Source organism: Simochromis diagramma, unplaced genomic scaffold (assembly GCF_900408965.1).
Source record: "Simochromis diagramma unplaced genomic scaffold, fSimDia1.1 OVJJ01000208.1, whole genome shotgun sequence".
Lineage (NCBI taxonomy): Eukaryota > Metazoa > Chordata > Actinopteri > Cichliformes > Cichlidae > Simochromis > Simochromis diagramma.
This window is the reverse complement of record NW_024386789.1, coordinates 3,556,979-3,566,214: the sequence shown is the minus strand read 5'-3', so window position 1 is coordinate 3,566,214 and position 9,236 is coordinate 3,556,979. Positions and strand designations below refer to the sequence as shown.

The window sequence follows — 9,236 nt, the reverse complement described above, 5'->3', positions numbered from 1 at the left end:
TAAATACAATACGTTCCTCTAAAAAAATCAATCAAAAACTATTACGTGATATTTATGACAAATATTTTAAGAACTATTACTGCAAAATGACAACCAGATGCAAACGGGGTCTTGAGGTGTCATTCCTTTTTATTAAAGGATCTATTTAAAATAATACAGGGGGGTAACATTTTAAATAAATCCTTCATTCTTCGGCAGTTTTTTTCTTTTGTGGTAGAACCACCTCAACTTCCCTCCCAACTCATCTTATGCCAGTATTTGGTTACAAATCCTTCCTGTCACGTTTTTTTGTTTTTTTTCAGTCATCACACAGTGTAAACACTTCATATGGGGTCTAAAATCTGTATAACAACCAAAACCACTTACATAAGCCTGGCCTGCTTTCTTATTAACATTTTCACAGACTCTGTATATCTTTACCGTTATTTTCCCATTTGTAAGGAACACTTATATCAACAAGCTTCCTACCGCTTTCAGTTCTAACATTTGCTTTTCTGACACTGTTTAGGCTAGGCACCAAAGTTACATATATCCACAGCATTAACCACGGGCAACATAAAATTACTGTTATCTACACTTACTAAAAGGAAAAACTAACTAAGGAGAGGTGAATAACTGTAAAGAAATTAAATAAGCAAAAGACAGGGCAGCTTGTGTGGTTGACACACTAAAATGCACAATCAAGCTAAAATGTGATAAAGCAGGCATAAACAAGAGACTGGCACATGAGACTGCCATTAAGCATTGGGCAACCAAACACGGTCACCGAGGCAAATAATCTGGGTTCTTCCACTAGCTAAAAACCAAGTAGAGTCGAGATGGTCAAGTCAAGTAGGTGCTAGTAGAAAAAAGTAGGACAAGAAAACACTAGGACAAAAAAAACAAGGGACTACAGGTCACCCCTCTAATCATGCTCTGATTGGAGCACTGGAGTCCAGGTTATGTTGCATTCACAGGCACAACTCAGGTAAGGAATGTTTTTCACTAGGAATTCCCCTCATCGATACAAGTATCAAGCATTAGTATATGACCGGTTGGGGGTGAGAACAGGTTCATGGCACATGCAGTAACACCAGGTGCTGACTCACCTTCTTCTTCCCTCTATTTCATTCCTCTCGCTCCCTTTTGAATCTTTTTTCCCTCTTATTATTCTCTCTTTTTAATTGCAGATATTAAAAAAATGTCCAAATATTTTCCTTTGATGGGGAGGGATTCCTGACATCTCTCAGATGTCTGTGCTGCTTTGTGGTAACCCAACTCTGGTTGAAAGCATTTTCCTGGGAAAAAGAGGCGGCTCGCAATCGAAGAAGCACAGGGACACCTGTGGCTCTGGCGCAGCGGCGACTACAGATCATTCCTGGACGCGACTCAACACCGACCCAAGCACACAAACGCACGCACACACACATACACAGACGTCCACTCACACAGAAGAAAGTCCTCCGGCCTTCAACCTGAGACTCCCCCAACATTTCCAGTGGCCTCTCCAGTTCATTCAGTGATGTGCACGCTAATGAGAGTAATATGTGAAAATGAGGACAGCTGCGTCTATAAACCCTGTCATCAATTTGTCCCAGTCATTAAAACTGGCTGTGATTGGCCTAATTGTGGTCAATCATGCTTGCCAATGGTGCGGAAAAGTACATGGTATCCCTTTACAAGGAGAGTGGATGATGAAGTCGGAGCGCGTTGCTCTGCTATGGAACAGTGATGGTGAAGTATATTCTTTATATATATATTCAACCCGAGGCCAGAAGTGACCCATCTGATGAAGAGGAGAACACATAATGCACAAATGGCTGACAGGTTTAGACAGTAAGGTTGTCTTTCTGAATGTTAACTGCAACTCCTGTGATCCCCCCTGAACAATGTTTTATTTTTCCCTCCATAAACCAACTCAAACCTGGAGACCGCTACTCAAAACCAGTATATTATCTGATCAGTCACAGCACCGAGCCGCCGCAGGATTGCATTCTTCAGACCTACATCGTGAGGTCTGCTGAGACAAAAACTTTCAGGTACTGTGAAACAAGACTCCTCCCGCGGGGCCATCGACTGTCACTCTTCAGAGCGAGGTGATTGACTCCCCGAATACTTTGCTCTTCAAACATCACATTTCTTATGCACACAAACACGTGCGCATGAGGAGAATGTGTGGCGGGTGGCCATGAGTGACAGCTACGCATGCCGGAAAAGGTGGGTGAAGAGGTGGGGGGGCTCAGTTTCTAGGAAGGTGTGATGGGGCAGCATAGGTCCGCCAGGGCAGATGGCTGTGCCGGTAGGAATTCGTATTAACCCCCCCAAATTGTTTCCATGCCGTGGCCATCAAAACGCTGTCAGGTGTTCATCTCTTCTCTCGTTTTCATTCTGCTTCATCCCTCCTATTACAGACGCTCACAGGCTTTGTTCTCTTACTTACTGGGTGTTTAGGGGGGGCTGTGATGTGTGTGCAAGTAGGTGTGTGGCTTGCCTGTGTTATATGTGCAGACTTGTTTCTAAGCCATCAGCAAAGGTCTAACCTCTTAAAAAGCAGTGCTTGGAATAATTTAGGTGTAACTGAAAATACGTCTCAGGATTTCATGCATGCTCGGCAGCTGTAATCAATCTCTTTGAAGAAGTGGCCTGACTCATTTGGAAACCAAATAAATGGCCACTTTCGCTGAGCTGTTTGACATTAGTTTAACTGATTGTGGAAAATAGGACACTGATTTTAAGTACTTATGTCACTTCGGGTCTCTTTGTTATTTTTCAGCAGTTATCCAAACTAATATTCGCTGCACAAAAAAAAAAATCCTACAAATTAGTATGGAAAAGGAAGTCCTTCAGCACATTTTATGAATGTCCAGTAAAGTATCTCGACCACCTCTGATGTTGCTGTAAAGGAAGCAAATCTGAGGAAGTTTACTCCAAGTTCTAGTCCAAGGTCATGGTTCTGGGTCCCAGCTGTGAGCTGTTTGATGGTCGGTTGAGCTCAGACAGAAAAAAACAACCTCTCCCCTGCCTGTCAGACTAAAGGTACAAGGCTATGTGTGTCTGCGAAAGGTGGGAGAGTGAGAGAGCTCCTATTCGCTATTTTGGGGATCTGGGGATGCTGCGCGGGGTTACTCGGGGCAACAGGCCACGCCTGAGCGGAGGGCTCTGTGAGGAGGGTGGGAGTCGATTACAAGCAAATGTCCTCCATCATGATCATTCCATTGCAGTACATCTCTTTCATGTTTTGTTGGACTTGACCTGACCTTGGACATATCACTCTCACTTCATATCACTCTCAACAACTGTCACCCATATAAAAAAAAAAACAAAGGGCCATAAAATTGGCTAAACCTTTTGGAAGAGCTTCTTACATCCCAGCACTTTGAGAATGCATTCTAGTCTCAATAATGCATTCCCGTGGTTGTTTCTGTGATATGGGGAGCCCAGTCCTGCTGCCGTGTGATTTATGAGAAGCATCCAGGAGAACGAGGCAGGAACAGAAACTTTGGGATCTGATTTTTCATTGTTTTCCTTCAGAGGTGTGGAAACATTCAGCAAAAAAATCCCCTGACTTTTCCTGGTCTCCTGTCACTGGTCTACTTTTATCATGCTATAACGCTCAGTACCAGGAACCCATGTTTCCTTTGCTTTTTATGCACACATATGTTTTTAAAACTGTCTCGTGGAAAGGATACACCAACACGCACTACACACACACACACACACACACACAGGAATACATTTACACCTCAAAGACTTAGGGCTTATGAAGCAAATCCATCCACTGATACACACACATCGCATTTCTCTAGAGAGGAGGAAGATGTTTTTTTGACGTAAGCCTGTCAAAGCAGTGGGATGTGAGAGGTAAATCAAACATCCTGCAGTGACACAGATGCAGCCTCCCTGTAGGAATATCGTTCAAAGATTTCCAAGTAGACTGGATGACAAGTACACGGACCGCTGATGTGTTCAGGAGAGAGAAAGCGGCAGGGAAAAGGGACGGCTAGAAAGAAGAAGAAGGGGAAAAAAGGTGAAACGATGCAGAAAAGATGTTGGCAAAGGATATGAGAAATGTAAAAGGAAACGATGTATTGTGAAAGAAAGGAAGGTGGCTGTCAGAGCAGCGGGAACAACAGCACAGACGAGACTGATGGGATGAACGAAGAGACACAAGCGGGGCTTTGGGGGGAGGAAAAGATGCAGACGCAGAGTGAAGGAGTGGGTCCATATACAGCTGATTAAAACCACATGTGTCTGCCTGAGGTGAGGACACCGCAGCGCTGCGCACACATGCGAGGAACGAATGCCGTCACTCGCACCCATCAGGGGTACCGCACGCTTGTTTTCACAATTTATTTTCTCCTGCCAACTTTCTGTGCTCGCAAAAACTTTTAACATGTCATCTCCGCTGCGTCTGTCTCCCCAAACGGATAAATAAATACACACAATTGTTCTTGGGCCATCTTTCCTCTTACTTACTCTGCTAATGGAACAATACTTTGGTAAGCGTTGCCATGACAAGAAGCTCCCTAGAGAAACCTATGCGGTCAGAGGAGTCATGGGAAGAGGGCAGCGGGGGAAACCGGATGCCCAGGACACGTCGGAGGGCCCGGTACTATGAAATGTATCACGAGTCAGAATTTCAGGTGTCTGTTTTTAAAATCAGTTACATTATATATTCATCATCTTGCTATCCTCCTTTGCATTTATCCAAATTTGTCTTTCTATGAGCTTCTTTTTCCTTTTTTTGGATTCAATAAATATACATTTCCGTGCAATTTGGATAGCTTACATCCTGACAACCTTCACATGTATTAGTGTGCGTGCTTTAAAAAAAGCACAAAAACAGTCAAATTACAAAAAAGTATCCATGACTTATATATATCATCTTTGGTAAAATGTATTTAGGACAGCTGGAAGAGCCTGGAGAAAGGAGGGAGTGAAAGGCGAGGGGTAGCTGAGAGAAAAGGGGGCGAGACAGCCATGCTATGGGAAAGTGTTTTGGGGAAACCAAATTAAGGGAAAGAAAGGCTGGACACAAAGGCCTTTGAAAGTGGCAGACAGTTCCCTTGACATGTGCCTTAAAAGAGATGCTGCCGCTGATGCCAAGAAGGGGGGAAATGATAGGGGAGAGAGAATGGAAAGAGAAGGAGGAAAGGAAGGAAAAAAGAGATCAAGGCAAAAGATATAGCAAAACTAAGAGGGCAGACATAAGTGTGCACACACAACGAAACTCATGAAGGAAGACAACGGTGAAAAGTGGAGGGAGGGAGCAGGTGAAGTCACAATAGATGAAATGAGCACAACGGATAAGGACATCAGTGCAGGCCTGTGGTCTGTGGAGCAGACCAATTCAAAACTGCCTTCCAAGGTATACGCTTTGTGAGCATGCCTGTGCACGTGCACGTGCACTTATGCATGTGTGAGAACACTTAAGGGAGATGGGTGGTTGGCTGGCAATTGCGCACCTAAATGTTCGTGTGGGAGAGGCGTCAGAAAGCGGAAGCTGAATTTAAACAGACTGTAAAACGATGAGCATCTGCAATTGTCTGATCCAGTTTTCAAATCTGAATGTACGGTATGGCACAGTGTACCGCCCTGTTTGGTTTAAGGCAGTGGTCATAATGTTTGAAGAATAGGAGGAAAAGTTGTTTTTTAAAAGAGACTGATAACGAGAATATATTTCAGACATATTTTTGAATCTTAAAAAAATAACAAGTAAAATCCTCCCAGGTTCATTATGTTGCAAACATGTAGATAAAGTGAAAATGTAATCTGCTCCTGCCTTAATTTTGACACTTTGACATCATCGAAACAAACCAAAACGTGTGAGCATGAGAGACTGTACTACTGCACCATTCCTATTTCTGTGTAAGCAGTGCCTATAAGCAGAAGAGACCCAAGATCTTCTGCGTCAGATCTAAACAGCAAAACGAATGTACGTTAAATCGCTGCGAGGTAATTTATGGAACTGAAGGAATAAATGACATAAAACGCCCACTTTGTGTGGCGCTGCTTGCTGATGATGTCAACAACAAAACTGCAACATGCTTTTTCTCATGCAGATCCAGCCTCTTTGATGCAGGTCGGCCCCTCTCTTTTTCCGTGTCTCCCCTCTCTCTCTCCTTCTGCCATTGTGTGTCCCTCAGAATTCACACTGGACTCTCTCCCTCTCGTCCTCACACACACACATATTATTCCTTCCTCGGGGCTGTGTCTGACTCCGGCATGAAATCAATTTCAGAGCCTGCACCCTCCCACCCCGGCTTTGGCGCCCATTCTCTCTCACCATGAAGCGAGACTGTTGCTGTGCCAGCCTGAGAATAACCCCCACCACCACCACCACCTTAATGCCCCTTTCCTGTCCCAGAATCCTTCAGTGCTCTACCCTCGTACCACCGGGCTCGCTTCCGTCCTCATCATCACCCGCTGTTCAAAGTAGCTGCGGAGCTCTCAGCTTTCTGTTATATGTAGCCTAGATTTTGATCAATACATGAAATGGGAATGCTTAGTTTAAATATAAAAGTGCAACTCATGGAGATAGTCGAGACCTGCGCTATAGTAAGATTCTTTGTTTTTTGCTTTTACTATCAGGAATACCTATGAAAATGATGTCTGAGAAATTCTTACTGGGTTTTTTCATAAATAGCTTGCCTTTGATCATCAAAATACACTCGCAAAAGCTAAATAGGATCCCATTAAAACTCCACGAGGAGAAAAAAATCAAAGGCGTAACAACAGTTTGGCAAAGTGACAACTGCATGAAAAGGCTCGGAATCCCAAAATTGGTATAAAGTGACAAACAGTGAGTAAGTTGAAAGAGGGGTGGACATATAGAGGTCCTGTGCCACAGCTTTTATCACTGTTATTCCCTCCACTGACACACACCGTTCTTTCCTAATCCACACTGACAGAGTTTTCATCATCTGAGGAGGTGGGGACGACGGAGGACTGAAGGGAATTGGTCGAGGTGGGGGGACTTTCCTCTGCTCTCTCTCCCCGGTGGCGTTGCGCGTTGAGCGGCTGCAGCCGTGGCCACCAAGGCCCCCTTTGTGCCGGTAATCACCAGGTGGTGAGTGACGGCACCGTGGCCTCCCGCTCTCAGAGAGGGAACGGGGCTGGGGAGGGGAGGAGAAGGTGAAGGGGAGAAGGTGCAGGAGCGGAGCAGCCTGGAATGTTCCCAGAAGAGACGGAGAAAGAGAAGGAAAGAAAGGAAACGAAAAGAAAGAGGCCGTTTGACGAGACGGGAGAGGAGGAGTTGGAGCATCTGTACCTGTCTCACAGGTGCACCGCAGGAGGAATGTGCTTCGCTGTGATGACTCAATAGGGCTTGAACCGTCAATGAAATAGCAAGGGAAAAAAAAAATCTTCTAACAGTGTGGGAATTGTCGGTATTTCACTCATTATCTTTCAAGTTCATCTCATAACCTTGTTTTATTTGACGGCTCCACTTTAACGAGCTGATGTCATATAAGCTCCAACCAGGCTCGCCGCGTGATTACCGCTATGATTTCATGTCTTGACTCAATTATGCTCACCGAGAAACGGCCGTAAGCACTGAGTGATGTTGAAGCACATCCGAGTCTCTGAATCTTGGGAACCAAGCGAGGAGTCAAAGTTCAGTTTTCCTTCCTCTGCCACTACACTTCTCTCTCTTCCCTTTTTTTCACCTACACTCCCTCCATCGCTGACTCACCTGTGATATAACAGCACCGACGTCCCCTTTTCTCGTTCTCTGTCCTACAGAAGCACAGATAGCAGTGTCACAGTCGTCTCTCTTTCACACACAAACACAAATTCCAAGCCTTCCCAGCTGCCTGTGCACCTGGTCTAGCAGCTGTCATCACTGTGGTAACTGGCATACAGCAGGCTGTGTCACTATCACCTGGTTCATCTGCCTCTGAAGGAGAGAAAGAAATGGGCACAAAAGCAAGACAGAGAGGTGGTTGGGAACAAGAGTAAAAATTTGAAAGTGTGTTTGCACTGAATATCGGTAAAAGGACTGGTTATTATCTAGCGCCTTTCTGCTCAAGCACTCAAAGCACTTTATACAACATGTCTCGTGCACCCATTCACACAAGGACTTTTCTTTGTCTAAGTGCTTCTAGCTAACATTCACACTTGAGTGAACGCATCAGGGGCAACTTGGGGTTCCGAATCTTCCTCAAGGATACTTTGGCATGTGAACTGAGAAGCAAACCACCAACCACTCGATTAATAGATGCCCTGTTCTACCTCCTGATCAACAGCCACCCTAATATTGGACAGACAACCTATTGCATGCCATAGCATCTTCATCTCATACAGCAATTTTAATTATACTCATCTCCCATGCCCACCATACATCACTGTTAATAACTTCCACCCAGCTGCTCTTCATGTATCCAAGCAGCTATTGCCAGAGCTGAAAAAGGAAGCACAGAAGTCAGTGGAGTGGTCTCCAACCTCGTCTTACCTCTTCTGGCTCCAACAGAAAAACAATATGGTAACAGCCATAAAGGTAAAGTTAAGGTTCACGGGCATCTTTTAACATTTATGATTGCTTTCTGCGTGCACTGAGGGTGAATATGATCCTCTCTGTTAGACGAGGGTTTATTTTACAAAAGAATTTTGTTCAGTGCCAGTGAAGCATCTTTGCAGGCACAAAGGCAGTAAGCAAAACAGCTGGTATTGTGTAAATGGATCCCTTAAAGGTACAGTCAAACATTCTTCAAGGCTTTTTATTAGAAAACAAGAATGTTGCGCTCATAAATATGCATTCATTAGTGTGTAATTACATCTTCCAACAAAGTGATATAGTCTCATAAACTTTAAAAATACATAGGAGCGGGTGGCAGTTTGTAGAAGCCACAGTGTTGCCCCACTATCTAGAATGCAGTGTCCAAGATGGACATAGCCATTCCACCCAATCGTGTTTTACATATGTGGCCAGAGACTGGTAACATATGTAGTACATCAAAGACGGAGGAGGCAGATTTTTATTTAGGCTCAAGATAAGATCATACCTATGTTTTATGCTCTAAGAAGTTGTCCGCTTCACCATAGAAACAGAAACACAAAGTAAAGAAACAATGTGAACCTCACACTCTTCCTGATAAAGAGTTTGATTAAATTCTCACATTATATGAGATTTTTTTCACTAAGTGTCTAAGTCTCACAATGTTAAAGCCACTTCAAAGTTTTGCTAACGCTGGCTAACATCAGCTAACAGGGGCTAACAGCAGCTAACAGGGGCTAACAGCAGCTAACAGTGACCGAAA

General features: G+C 44.2%; 1 protein-coding gene across 2 annotated transcripts in view; it reads right to left on the bottom strand.

The window, feature by feature from the left end:
- Positions 1-1,160: 1,160 nt before the first annotated feature.
- The window catches only part of LOC120728519 (alpha-1,6-mannosylglycoprotein 6-beta-N-acetylglucosaminyltransferase B-like), a 33,798-nt gene continuing 25,722 nt past the window's right edge, over positions 1,161-9,236 (bottom strand). The window contains exons 17-18 of one of the 2 annotated variants that reach the window (XR_005694735.1): positions 7,802-7,876; positions 1,161-7,716 (exon numbers count right to left, since the gene is read on the bottom strand). The gene's annotated coding sequence lies outside the window, so the exon portion shown is untranslated. Of the gene's footprint in view, positions 7,877-9,236 lie in introns of both variants that reach the window. The other variant, XR_005694734.1, reaches the window with a different exon arrangement.